The sequence below is a fragment of the Tyto alba genome, unplaced genomic scaffold (assembly GCF_018691265.1).
Source record: "Tyto alba isolate M040663 unplaced genomic scaffold, T.alba_DEE_v4.0 Super-Scaffold_28, whole genome shotgun sequence".
NCBI lineage: Eukaryota > Metazoa > Chordata > Aves > Strigiformes > Tytonidae > Tyto > Tyto alba.
In genome coordinates, this window is record NW_024881302.1 from 6,643,881 (window position 1) to 6,654,956 (window position 11,076).

The window sequence follows — 11,076 nt, forward strand, 5'->3', positions numbered from 1 at the left end:
CTGATTCCCCCTGCCTGACCCCTGTTTGCTCTCCGAGCACAAGCAGCTTTGCTCACCCTGTGGAAGTGCTCCAGGAGGCAAAGCGGGAGGATTTGGCCCCGGGACTGAGCAGGGAGGGAAGGCATTGGGAAAGCAGCTCTCAACTGCCTCTCCGTAGTGGTCACCTCTGAGTAATTATGCAGTCCAGGCACCCCTCCTGTAACTGAACAGGAATCAAATTCCTCTCCATTCTTCGCAAGAAAGGGCTGTTTGTGCTCTGCACCAGCCCCATCAGATGCTGAGGTCAGGCTAGCAGGGGGTTGACTGATAAGTTGCTGTGTGCATGTGGGTGTCTGCATTTTGGTGATGACTGAGAGCTTAATTACTTTTCTAGGTCAGCTGCTCCACTTCCAAAATGGTTTTAAGGGGACTGAGCTTCCTGCTCATTTCCTGATGGCCTCCAGTCGGGTTTGTGGCCTCGCCAGCTCCTGGATACCCAGAGTGCAGCTGCTGCTTTCTTTGTTGCTGAAGAGGAGTGCGGGGGGCTGTATGGGGGTCTGGGGGCTGCACCCCTGAGCCTCTGTTGTTTAGGAGGCTCCTGGGGGTCCTTCTGCAGACTTGGGGTGACAGGGAGGCTGCTGTCTGCGCCAGCACTTCAAGACTTGCAGATGAAGCTGTGATTAGGCAGTGTGTGTATGTGTGTGTGTGCGTGTGTGTGTATGTCTCTCTTCTGCCGTTTTCTTTAATTACAATCTCAGAGGTAATTTCTGACGCATCATTAACAGTTCTGAGTAAACAAGGGGAATTCTCCAAATTATTCGCCATGAGCACAAAGGGAAATTGGCTTTCATCGTCTCCCTCTTCATCCAAGGAAGAAGCTGATCTGCAGTAGGCATGGGGAGGAAGGGAGCATCGTGGCTGCCCCTGAATACCTCAAGTCAACTTGAGATGGAGCAGCAACCCATCAAGTTTATCCAGCTGACTGGGGGGCCAGCTCTGCCTGCAGCTTTTTGTCCCTGCTGCTGAGCTAAGTGGCTGGGGCTTGTCGCGGTTGTGACTGTAAATACAAAGTGTTTCTTGCCTCTGAGAGCTTTAGGTGCTGCTTTTGAGTGTTCGCCTGTTCCCAGCTGGGTGAATTGGTACCCGAGCTGCTCAGGAGACAGGACAGACCAAAAGCATCCTCAAGGCTGTGTCTTGGCATGGGAGATGACACCCCGGTCCTTGGCTGTTGGGGTGGAGGGTAATGCCTGAAGCCAGCACAGGGTGGAGAAGGGAAGGAAAGAGCACTGATGTGGAAGGTCTTGGTGCTTGGGAAACTAGGTTTGGTCCAAAGCAAGAACTCGGAGGGATGCTGGTGCACCCCGTGAGGGCAGCTGGGGTGGGAAGAGGTGGCTGGAGCCCATGGGAGGGCATTCCAGCCTGGTGCAAGGCCCCGGGGGAAAGGGGCTTTGTTAGAGGGGTGGCACACGGAGCTCAGACGAGACAGTTGCACCCGTTGGAGCACCCACACCCCTCCCCACCACGTGCACCACGCTGACAGCCCCTTCACCCACGCTCTGGCACAGTGGCAGTGCATCTGCAGTAGCAACCAAGGGAGCGAAGGTTATTTATATTCATGTTGCAGCTCTGCCAGCCGTGACTCTGTTATCTGCCATGCATGAATATTATTTGAATACAGAGTTTGTCGTGACTATTCTTCCGCGTGAAACGAGGGATTTGCTGTGGGATGGGAGCCCTCCCTCCGGCTGTCAGTCAGGAGGGGTTTCCTTTTCCTGTCTCAGTGGAAGCCACGTCCCCAGCAAGGTGAGACAGTGGACACTTTTTCTCTTGTTAATATCCATGTCTAATCTCCTCTCAGAGGGGCCCTTTGTCCTAGACTGTAGCCAAGATGAGTAATTCAGGGATAGATGAGACGCTATAATTGGTTTGTGACAAATTAAAACATTTTTCCTTCGGAGCTGAGAGCAGGACTGTGGTCTGGAGCTGTCAAGCGTCACAGGGGAGGGTGATTTTCGGAGTAAGCGCATTGCAAATTGGCTCCAGATACGCCTTGGAGTCTGAAATTAAACTCCAGCTGGTGACTCTCCTCAGTTGGGGTTTCCTTTTAGGGGGGGGGGACAAAGGGAACACGTGCAGGGAGGGACATCCTGATCGATAAAGAGAACATGACCTTTTTTTTTTTTTTTTTTGCATCATGCAGTGAGCTGGGGACCAGAGCAAGCTGTGGTGGGGATGCTGGGGAGCACCCAGAGGTGTGATAGGAGTGAGAGGGTCAAGAGCTGAAGCCCACCATTGCCTGCCTTCCTTCCACACTGCTCTCAACGGTTCCTCCATCACATCCCAGCAAGGAAGGACCATGACAGAAAGTTGCAGTTCACACCATCTCTTCCCTTGGTTGCGAGTGGGTACCAGGTACAGAACCTCCTCAGGAGCTGCAGGCTGGTCCTTGCCCTGTAATACTTGTTTTCCTGGGCTAAGGAGAGTCCTTCACCTCCATGTGGAGAGCAGGGGAACCAACTAAAAGTCAGGAGCACAGAGCTGATCTGAACAGTTTGGTGAGGTACGCTGTTTGACCCCAAGGTGCTTATGAGTTCGTTTTGGGCAGAGGGATGGAGGTGGGAGGAAAAGGACTTCCTGATGCAACTGCTTGGCATTGCTTAAAGGAGACTACTACAGCAGCAGCATCTCCACCTTGTGATGGAAATGGATCAAGAATGAAGGAGTGCTTGAACAGAAGGCTTGGGAAGGATGTGGGTCTGTAAAGGTGTTTTAAAAGAGGCAAGAGGAGTCACCATGTGGGCTGATCTGTGTGTAAAAGGAGGTGGGGAAGGAAGCTCTGAGATGGGAAGAGTAGACAAAGTCCAGAGGACAGGCATATCAACCTGGTGGGGTGGAGACCACAGGCAGATTCTGTATGGGAATGGGCCAGATGAGTGGGAACGAGGTCTTGAATTGTTTGCCTCGAGATTTTGTATCTGACACCAAAGAAAAAGGAGGCTCAAGGAAAGGATGCCACGAGTTTTCCAGGGCGGGCTGTATCTCCAATTGAGGGAGATGATCTGGGAGAGAAACTTGTAGGTATCAAAACAGGGAATGCAGAAAGGCTGTCAACAAGTTGGAAGAGTTCAGACTCTGGAGGTGTTGGGTGAGAAAAGGAAGAAGAGATGTGGGTGTCTCCTAGATATGAAGAGTATAACTAGCAGGCCATGGTGGCAGGGTGATGGTGATGGGGAGTGGGAGGACTGGGAAGGAAAGATCACGGGATGTAGTTTAGCAATGAAAAGTGCATAGATGCATTAAATCCTGAAAGGCAGGATCAGATGGTGAGCTGTGACTGGTGTCACTGGCATTAAGATGTTAGCTAATCCGGTTTAAGGGGATAAGCCCAAGAAAAACTGTGGAGACCTAAATTGGACCTTGTCACTCTCCTGTGGAAAGCAGAAGTATGGAGGAGGAGGATTTGCTGAAAGAGCCCCTGGATGGTTGGTCTGGAGGAGGGCTGTGAAGGTAAAGGTTCAGGAGCTATCAGGTGGGAAGGAATGACAAGAGTCGCCAAAAGCTTCACAGGGTAATGAAACCATGGGCTGTGTCAAGGGAAGGCCATGGGACAGCCTCTGTGAGGGGTGGCCAGGGCAGAAGATGGTCTAGGAGGGGTGGGAGGGGAATGGATGGGAGAAATCAGGGAAAACCTGATTAAACAGAGATGCCTGTGTCTTAGTGCAGTGAAGGGTGTGCCATATTTCAGAATTCACACTCAATTTTACCATCTTTTCTTACTGTAAGTGTGAAGTTGTTGCAATAGAATAACAAAAAGGTAGATCAAGTTCAATTGTCTTGCTGACGAGGGTAAAATAAATCCTTAGCTGCATACTTCTTGTCAATATTGCTGGATATATCTCAAAAAAGAGACAGGGGAGGCACTGAGAATTTCTAGCTGGAAATTACAAGGTCTAGAAGAAATCACTGTTCTTGTTTCAGTCCATATGTAACTTCCTTTGTTACAGTTTGTCCAAGAGCCTTCCAGGCTCCACAATCTCTCTTTTAATAGCTGACCTATAGCCCATCCTGTTGGTGAAACTGGTAAGGTAGCAAGGGATCTACAGAAACCCAGTGATTATGGTCTGGGAAGCTTATATGATGCATATCAAAGCCAGTATGTGAATTGCGCAAGTGTGATGTAGGTCTGGCACTAAAGTGATAAGAGTCATATCAAGGGAATAACTTAATTAACTGGTCTTGATCAAAGAACTATATGAATTCAATAGCCCAGTTTTCAGCACTAAATGATGAAGTTTAGAAAAACTGTACTTGACGCAATTATCAATTTTCCTGTCCAAGGAGCTTTGAAGTGGCATTAAGAAGGGACAGTCTGTTGTTCCATTTAGGACAACTTCTTCCCTCCCTCCAGTGATCATGAGGCAGAGGGACTCCCTCTCCTTTTCAAGCGCTCATGTGAAATGGTCTGAAGCATAATAAACACTGGATGCCAAGGGGAACAGTATCTCAGCTTTCACAAGTTAATTGTTTCAGATGGTGTAAATCAGGAACAAAGAGCTGTCCTTTCCCTGACAACCAGGAAAAAAAAATTCTTAATTTCCCTATAGCTTTCATTTTGCTTAGGATTTTGGAGGGGAAGTGGTCCTGTTTAACTTCCAACAGTCCTGGATCTTTTGGTCCCTCTGGCATGTCTGCCCACTGCTTACTGTTCAAACAAGATGCTGGATGTGAGTGCAAGGAAGGACTTAGGCTGTAGAAGGACTTCTGGAAGTCTTTAAAATACCGAATGCCATGTGTATTTATCCAATTTGGGTACATCTATATGTACCACAATGTTGGTGTCTATCGCACAATTTGGGTTTCTGTGCTGAAAGACTCTTTGAGCGAAAGTGACAGGGAAGTATCTGGCCAGCATGAACCACAGTGGTCCAGACTCAGACATTTTGTCCATCTGAGCATCATCTTCTTGAGGGGTTCCTCGGCTGCTGACTTGCACAGGTCCTGGAGTTGGGTTTGCACCTTGATTAACCAGTGCCTATAAAGCATTGATATAGTCTCTGTAGGATATAAACAGAGGTGTCCTGACACAATTCACTCAAGCTCAAGGAGGTGGATTTGGCCCTGCTAGAGGACTGGTGCACCTGAATCTGGCTGCAGGGAGGGAGGATGTGCAAGTGCTCTACAGAGTGAGAATATCCCAATCCCTTACTTTGAATTCAGTCATAACCAGAGATAAAGTCCACACTGAAATTCTGAGCCAAAGAGCAGATGATGTCCTATGCTAAAGAGGCATCAACCCATGCCACAGATCAAGGGACAAAGAATCCTGGGACACAGAGTTGTATGAAGTCCAATGTTTCTTTATTTTGTCAATGTTCCTTGAAAGAAAAAATCCTTTTAAAAACAAGAAATCAAATGCTGAAATGTTATGAAGAATAACAGTGAAAGGCCTGTTTTACAGAAGGATAGGGTTTTAATGGACTTTCTGAACAAAATCTAGCCCTTGTATTTGGTCCAGGACTAAAAATGTTGTCATGGCTAGTCGATGAGATATCTGGCTGATGAAATCCACCCCATTACAGAAGCTGAGGCTTAACCTTCTGCACAACTTCACAGCTATTTTAAGGGAGATGGGGAGGCATGCAGCCCTGTGCTGCACCCTGCATCATTGCACGTGCCCTCCTCCATTTGCTGATGTCTTCTCTCCCCTCCTTCGTGTCCAGATTGTGTCCTGGAAATTCGGCCTTTTGCTTAGGTAGAGTCAGTGCAGGAGACGGTTCCTTTCTCCACTGTTACCTTGGCAGACTTCAACCAAGTCTTCCAGAGAGGTGGGCCAATGTGTTTGGATATGCCTCCTGGAAAAGGATACCTACACCTTGTTCATCCATCAGTGACAGTTATGAGAGAAAAGCCCTACTGCTTCCAGCTGCTGCTACTTACCAACAGACTTCCCACTCTTCTCCACACCCTGGGCACTGTGTCCTTTCTACTGGTGAGTACCTCATTCCTAAGGCAGAGGGAACCGGGGATGTGCTGTGTCTGCTAGCTAGTGCTAGGCTGCTGTGAAAAGCTGAGAAGCCTCAGAAAGGCCCTTGGGAAGTTGAGGATTAATTCAGTTTCCTTACAGGTCCAGGACTTCCCACTGCAGAACACAGATGGACTTTGGTTTTGCTCTCTGAAATGAGGTGGTTCCTCCTCCTGGACAGAAAGAGGGAATGATTTCCAAAGGCAGCAAGCCCAAAGTCCATTCATTTGGGTCTTCCCCAGAATAGGACCAAGTGATGGAGGTGGGGTGATTCACTCTGAGCCACACCACTGGTTTTTCTCCAGGAGATGGAAGGAAACTGGGTGCTGGTAGCCGGGAGGCAAAGCTGCAGCTGGCCACGCCAGCTCTGAAGAGCGAGGGCAATTAGAGATCAGAGAAGCTGGGGTGGCTTCGTCACATTTCCCTGCTGCCGTTCTGGAGGTGATAATATAATTCATATCAGAAGAGTTAGTGGGCTGAAAATGAATTGGAGAAATCAATCCAGAGGGTATAAATGAATTAGCATGTAAATGAGGACACTTGCTCTACATAGTTTAATATTGCCTGCAGCTGTAAATAATTCCAGGGATGGAATCAAAAGCCGCAAACAACTTCATTTTTGTGCTCCTCCCCCGTCCGGGAGCACCTGCAGCTATGACCGACCCACCCTTGCAGAATCATTGCATTGCAAGGGAATTAAAGGAGATGAGATGTATATACTTTTTTTTTTTTTTTTTTTTTTTTTTCCCCCTGATTGGCCATTATTTACAAGGCTGCTGCTTCTGGTTTCGTGCACCAAGTCACTGTTTGTGATGCTCATGTCAGTCCGAGCAGCAGGGAGGGTGGAGGCAGGTTACCAGCTTGCGGTGAGATCTCGTGCAACGTATCAGAAACCATCCTGGTCACCCTGTGGCAGGTTGATGTTTGTGTGAAATAATTTCTCATCAACACCTGCAGCTTGAAAGGCCTTGACTGGGGTGGAGGACTTACCCCTCCTGAGTTGTCTAAGGGTGGGAGAGGTGTGTGCTTGGAGAGCAGGAGCCAGGCATGGGGAGTGGCTGCTCAAATAAAAGGGTGTTTGGAGCTTTCTGGAGAGACAACATTTCCAGGAGAGATGGAAAACCACCTAGGAGCATGGTGAGACTTTGAGTGCGGTGTACAGTCCAGAAAACTGCAAGACATGCAGAGACAGGTCATTAGAGCAGGGAAGGTGTCGGAAAGCCCCTTTAGGAGAGGTGACTAAGCAAGCACGTTTTTATTTAGCCTAACAAAATAAAGGTGGAGAGGAGCTGTGATTGCACAGGCAGATAAACACAAGGGAGGGAGAAGAGCTAGTTAATCTGAAGGCCAATGTTGATACTAGAACATGCAGATACAAACTAGTCATGAATAAATTTCAGAGGGAAATGAGATGGAAGTGTCTAAGTGCCAGAGCAGAGACTATGGACGCGCGCTGGAGAGTCCACACAACCAGGCTGCTCTTGCACTGGCGTTTGACTGTAAAATAGGATTATAGGAGCAGGTCCCTTGAGATCAGGCAACTGCGGTTTGTGATCCAGGAAGCCCTGCCTGTTGCCAAAAGCTCCTTTAATATTCTGGCAGGGGAAGGATGCAGATCTGAGGAGGGCATATGTCTCATTGAGTGACTCCTAGAGCGGTTGTTGAGAGCTTTTGGAGTGGTGCTGATGACAGAAGGTTAAAGATGATCCTCAACAGTCTTTTATCAGTGCTTCCCTCTTGTTTTTGACACTGACAGATCACTGAGTTCCCTCTTTCATCAGGTTGGAGTTTCAGGTTCTGCACTAACTAGATCTCCCAGGTGGACTGGAAACACTGATTAAGATGGATAGAGTGAAAGCAAGTCCATTAAATTGTTAATAAAGAATATTACACACATACCTTAATCTGCAGCTAGCCTGACACTTTATAAAAGTACATTAGGATATAATCCAATTGAAGCCACAATATCGAGAACATCTTATCTCATCACAAATTGAAATTATATCATATTCCTCATTTCTTAAATTAAAAAGCTAAAACCTTTTAGTTTGCTCTCATATGCTTGTGTAAAACTTAATCAGTGGTTTTAACAACATTATTTTTCAATATGGGCCATTTCTGCTCTCATTTATTTACAAGAGAAAACTTCCTGGTAGAAGAAGTGATTCAATTTGCAATAGGATACATCAAGCACTTAAGGATTTTGTAGGGATTGATTGATTATTTATCGTGTTATCTTGCCTGGAGACGTCTGATATGCCTGTGCTTTTGCTATCTCTCATTCCACCTGATGCTCTTCCTTTGCATCTCGCTCCCCTCCAGTGCTAAGGGTGCTCTTCCCGCACGCGTGTGCCTGCATGAGTCTGTTGGAGGAAAAGGGGGTCGGGGAAGACAAGGCTGAGGCTGTCTCTGTTGGGATGAAGATGCTGGGCTGGACAGATATAAGAGATTCATTTCACTGGAAGATAGCACAGAAGTAAGAGAGGTTAAAGGGTGGTTTGAAGTTCTGCTGGATTTTCACCACACGCTGTTGCACTGCTCAGCTGTAGATCTCCAAGTGTGTCAAATATGTCCTTCCTCTCCAAGCAAGGAATTGGGGGCCCAGAGAGGCTGTACGGTTTGCTGGAAGTCCCCCCAGGATCAGAAAACAGCCCTGAAAGGCCATCTGCCTTGGTCGGTAGCTGGTCATTTCAGGCCACACGTCTCAGGTTGCACCTTCAGGTTGCCCAGCGAAGCGCTGGATGGTGTGCGGGCACCTCTGTGGGACAATGCTTCCTGCCTAGCTGAACTGTCCTGGTGATGCACTGCCAAGGGCTTGTCCAGGGCTCTTTGCAAAACCACTGTTGTCCCTGTGCTTGTGATGAATCTAGTGACCCAGCAAGGCTGGGTTTGGGGTGTGGAGAAGAAGGGGCCACCTCTTCATGCTTAAAGGAAACTGCTCTCATAGCAATAGCCTCGCAGGTTGGGAGATGTTAATTGTTTCCCTCTGCCTTGCTGTGGCAGGTGGGTTCGTTAAAGATGGCACGTCCTCCACGAAGGTCTCAAGCCTGAGGCCAAAAGGCAGGCACACAAGGTCTCCATTTGAGGGGGAGATGACCCCCAGGAGCCCTGCAAGAGAGCTGCAGCTTGAGCTTCATCTTGAACATTGGTCGCTCTGGTGCTGGGGCATGAGTGGGTGAAGGAAGGATGCTGCCCACGGGGGGTCTTGGCTTCACATGCCTGGTGGGGCTTTGGGGCATTGGGTGTAGCAAGAAAGAAAACTCCTTTTATTTTAAGCAAGAAAAGAACGACAGCAGAAACTCCAACCAAACCCTCAACTGTTTCGACTGTGGTTGTTTATTTGGCAGGGGGAGGCACTGGGAACAAGTACTTTTGAGGTTTATTCTTTTCACTGCTGCAGATTTTGGCAAATTTCTCTCCCTGACATAGTTTTCCCTAAGCAGTTTGAGATCAGCTGGGTTTATTCTTTTATGAATATTGGAGTGCAGGAATTGCTCTCTTCCGATGAAAATAAATACAGAAGTCCTGAAGCACGACTCCAAAGAGAGACAAGCCTGCGAAAAAGCACCATGCTGGAAAGAGAGTACATTGGTTTGCCTTATTTTTCTTTTGCTTTCTGGGATTTTAGGGTTCCTATTTTAGGGATTGGACCAAGATGACAAACTAGAGAGGTTTGAAAAATGGAAACACAATCCCCTGACTCCAGGAGCTCAGTCTTAAATATCAACAAATACCTCAGGATGCACTTGTGAGTGCTGATGGAGCAGCTGACTCGGCGAGTGTGGAGGTGAACAACTCCGGAGCCCCGCAGAGCCCCATGGTCCTGATTTGCTGAACCCAGTGGAATAAATTCCTGTATAAGATGATCCATGTGCACGGGCTCCCACAGGATCAGGGCCAACGTTTGTGAAGCGCTGTGAGATGCCTGGATGAAAGGGACTACAGAAGCGCAAAGTATTACTTTTTCATGATTGCTGCAATTGCTATCCTTGGGGCTGTCCAAATGTTGTTGTTCCAAGTGAAAATATAAAACCCTTTTGGCACGTTTCTTTTTAACGTTGTGATAAATAGAAATGCAGGAGGAAAAAAAAAAAGTCTCCTCCTAATAGTGAGAGAAGGAAAGCAGTCCCTGTGCAATTTGTTACACATCTCATATGTCTCTGACTGCTAGCTGTAGAGATATTTAGAGGGAATATTTAGCCAACCCAGTGCACAGCCTCTGGAGTACTGGCTTCTGCTTTGGTCCATGCTTGGTTGAACCTTTACAGCAGCTTTATGTTTTTTTGACACAGCATTTCAAGAGAGGCTTTGATTCTGGAGGGTGCCAACTGCGCTGAGTGGGGCTAAGATGATTAATCAAATTATTTGAAGGGTGTTCGCCAGAACTGGGAAGTGACCAGTCTCCATCCTAATCTCTGGATTGAGATGTCAAGCTGGTCTCCAACTTGGAGCGCTGAGCTCGCCAGGAAGCAGAGGGTGGAAAGAAATCTCCAGCAGCAAACAGCCTGGCAGGGCTGCCCATGGCAGGGAGGGATGCCGGCCATCAGGGGCTGTGGGGTGGTGATGCTGGGTGAGGCTGAGGGGGCTTTGCACATCAGGAAGGCCAGACAAAGCTTTTCCAACTGCTCCAGAGTGGGAATAAGATGATGGTTGTGCCTCAGTCTGCCTTCCTCCCACCAGGCTGTGGAGAGGGAGGGGGAACGGCTGGGATGTGCTGTGCTCCTGCAGCTCCTGACCAGCCACGGGGCATGTGCTCCTCTGCTCCCATCCTGATTTTGGGTCTTTGCTGAGCAGGATGGAAGAACAAATGGCCTGGCATGGAAGAGACACAAACATGAAGTCATTTTGAATTTGGTGCCACTATCAGGTGTGTAGAGGAGCTGGGGCTTTGGTTGAAGTCTTGCAGGGGATGGCTTAGGTTGGACAGCGTGGGACAGTGCTGACAGCGCTGGTAGAGGGCTCCACAAGACAAGAAAAGCAGTGGGGATCAGGCACTCGACTGACGATGTGCTTTTTGGGACCAGCTGGGTCCATTGCCCATCTGCTTTTGCTTTCAGTAAGTGTTTGGATTTATC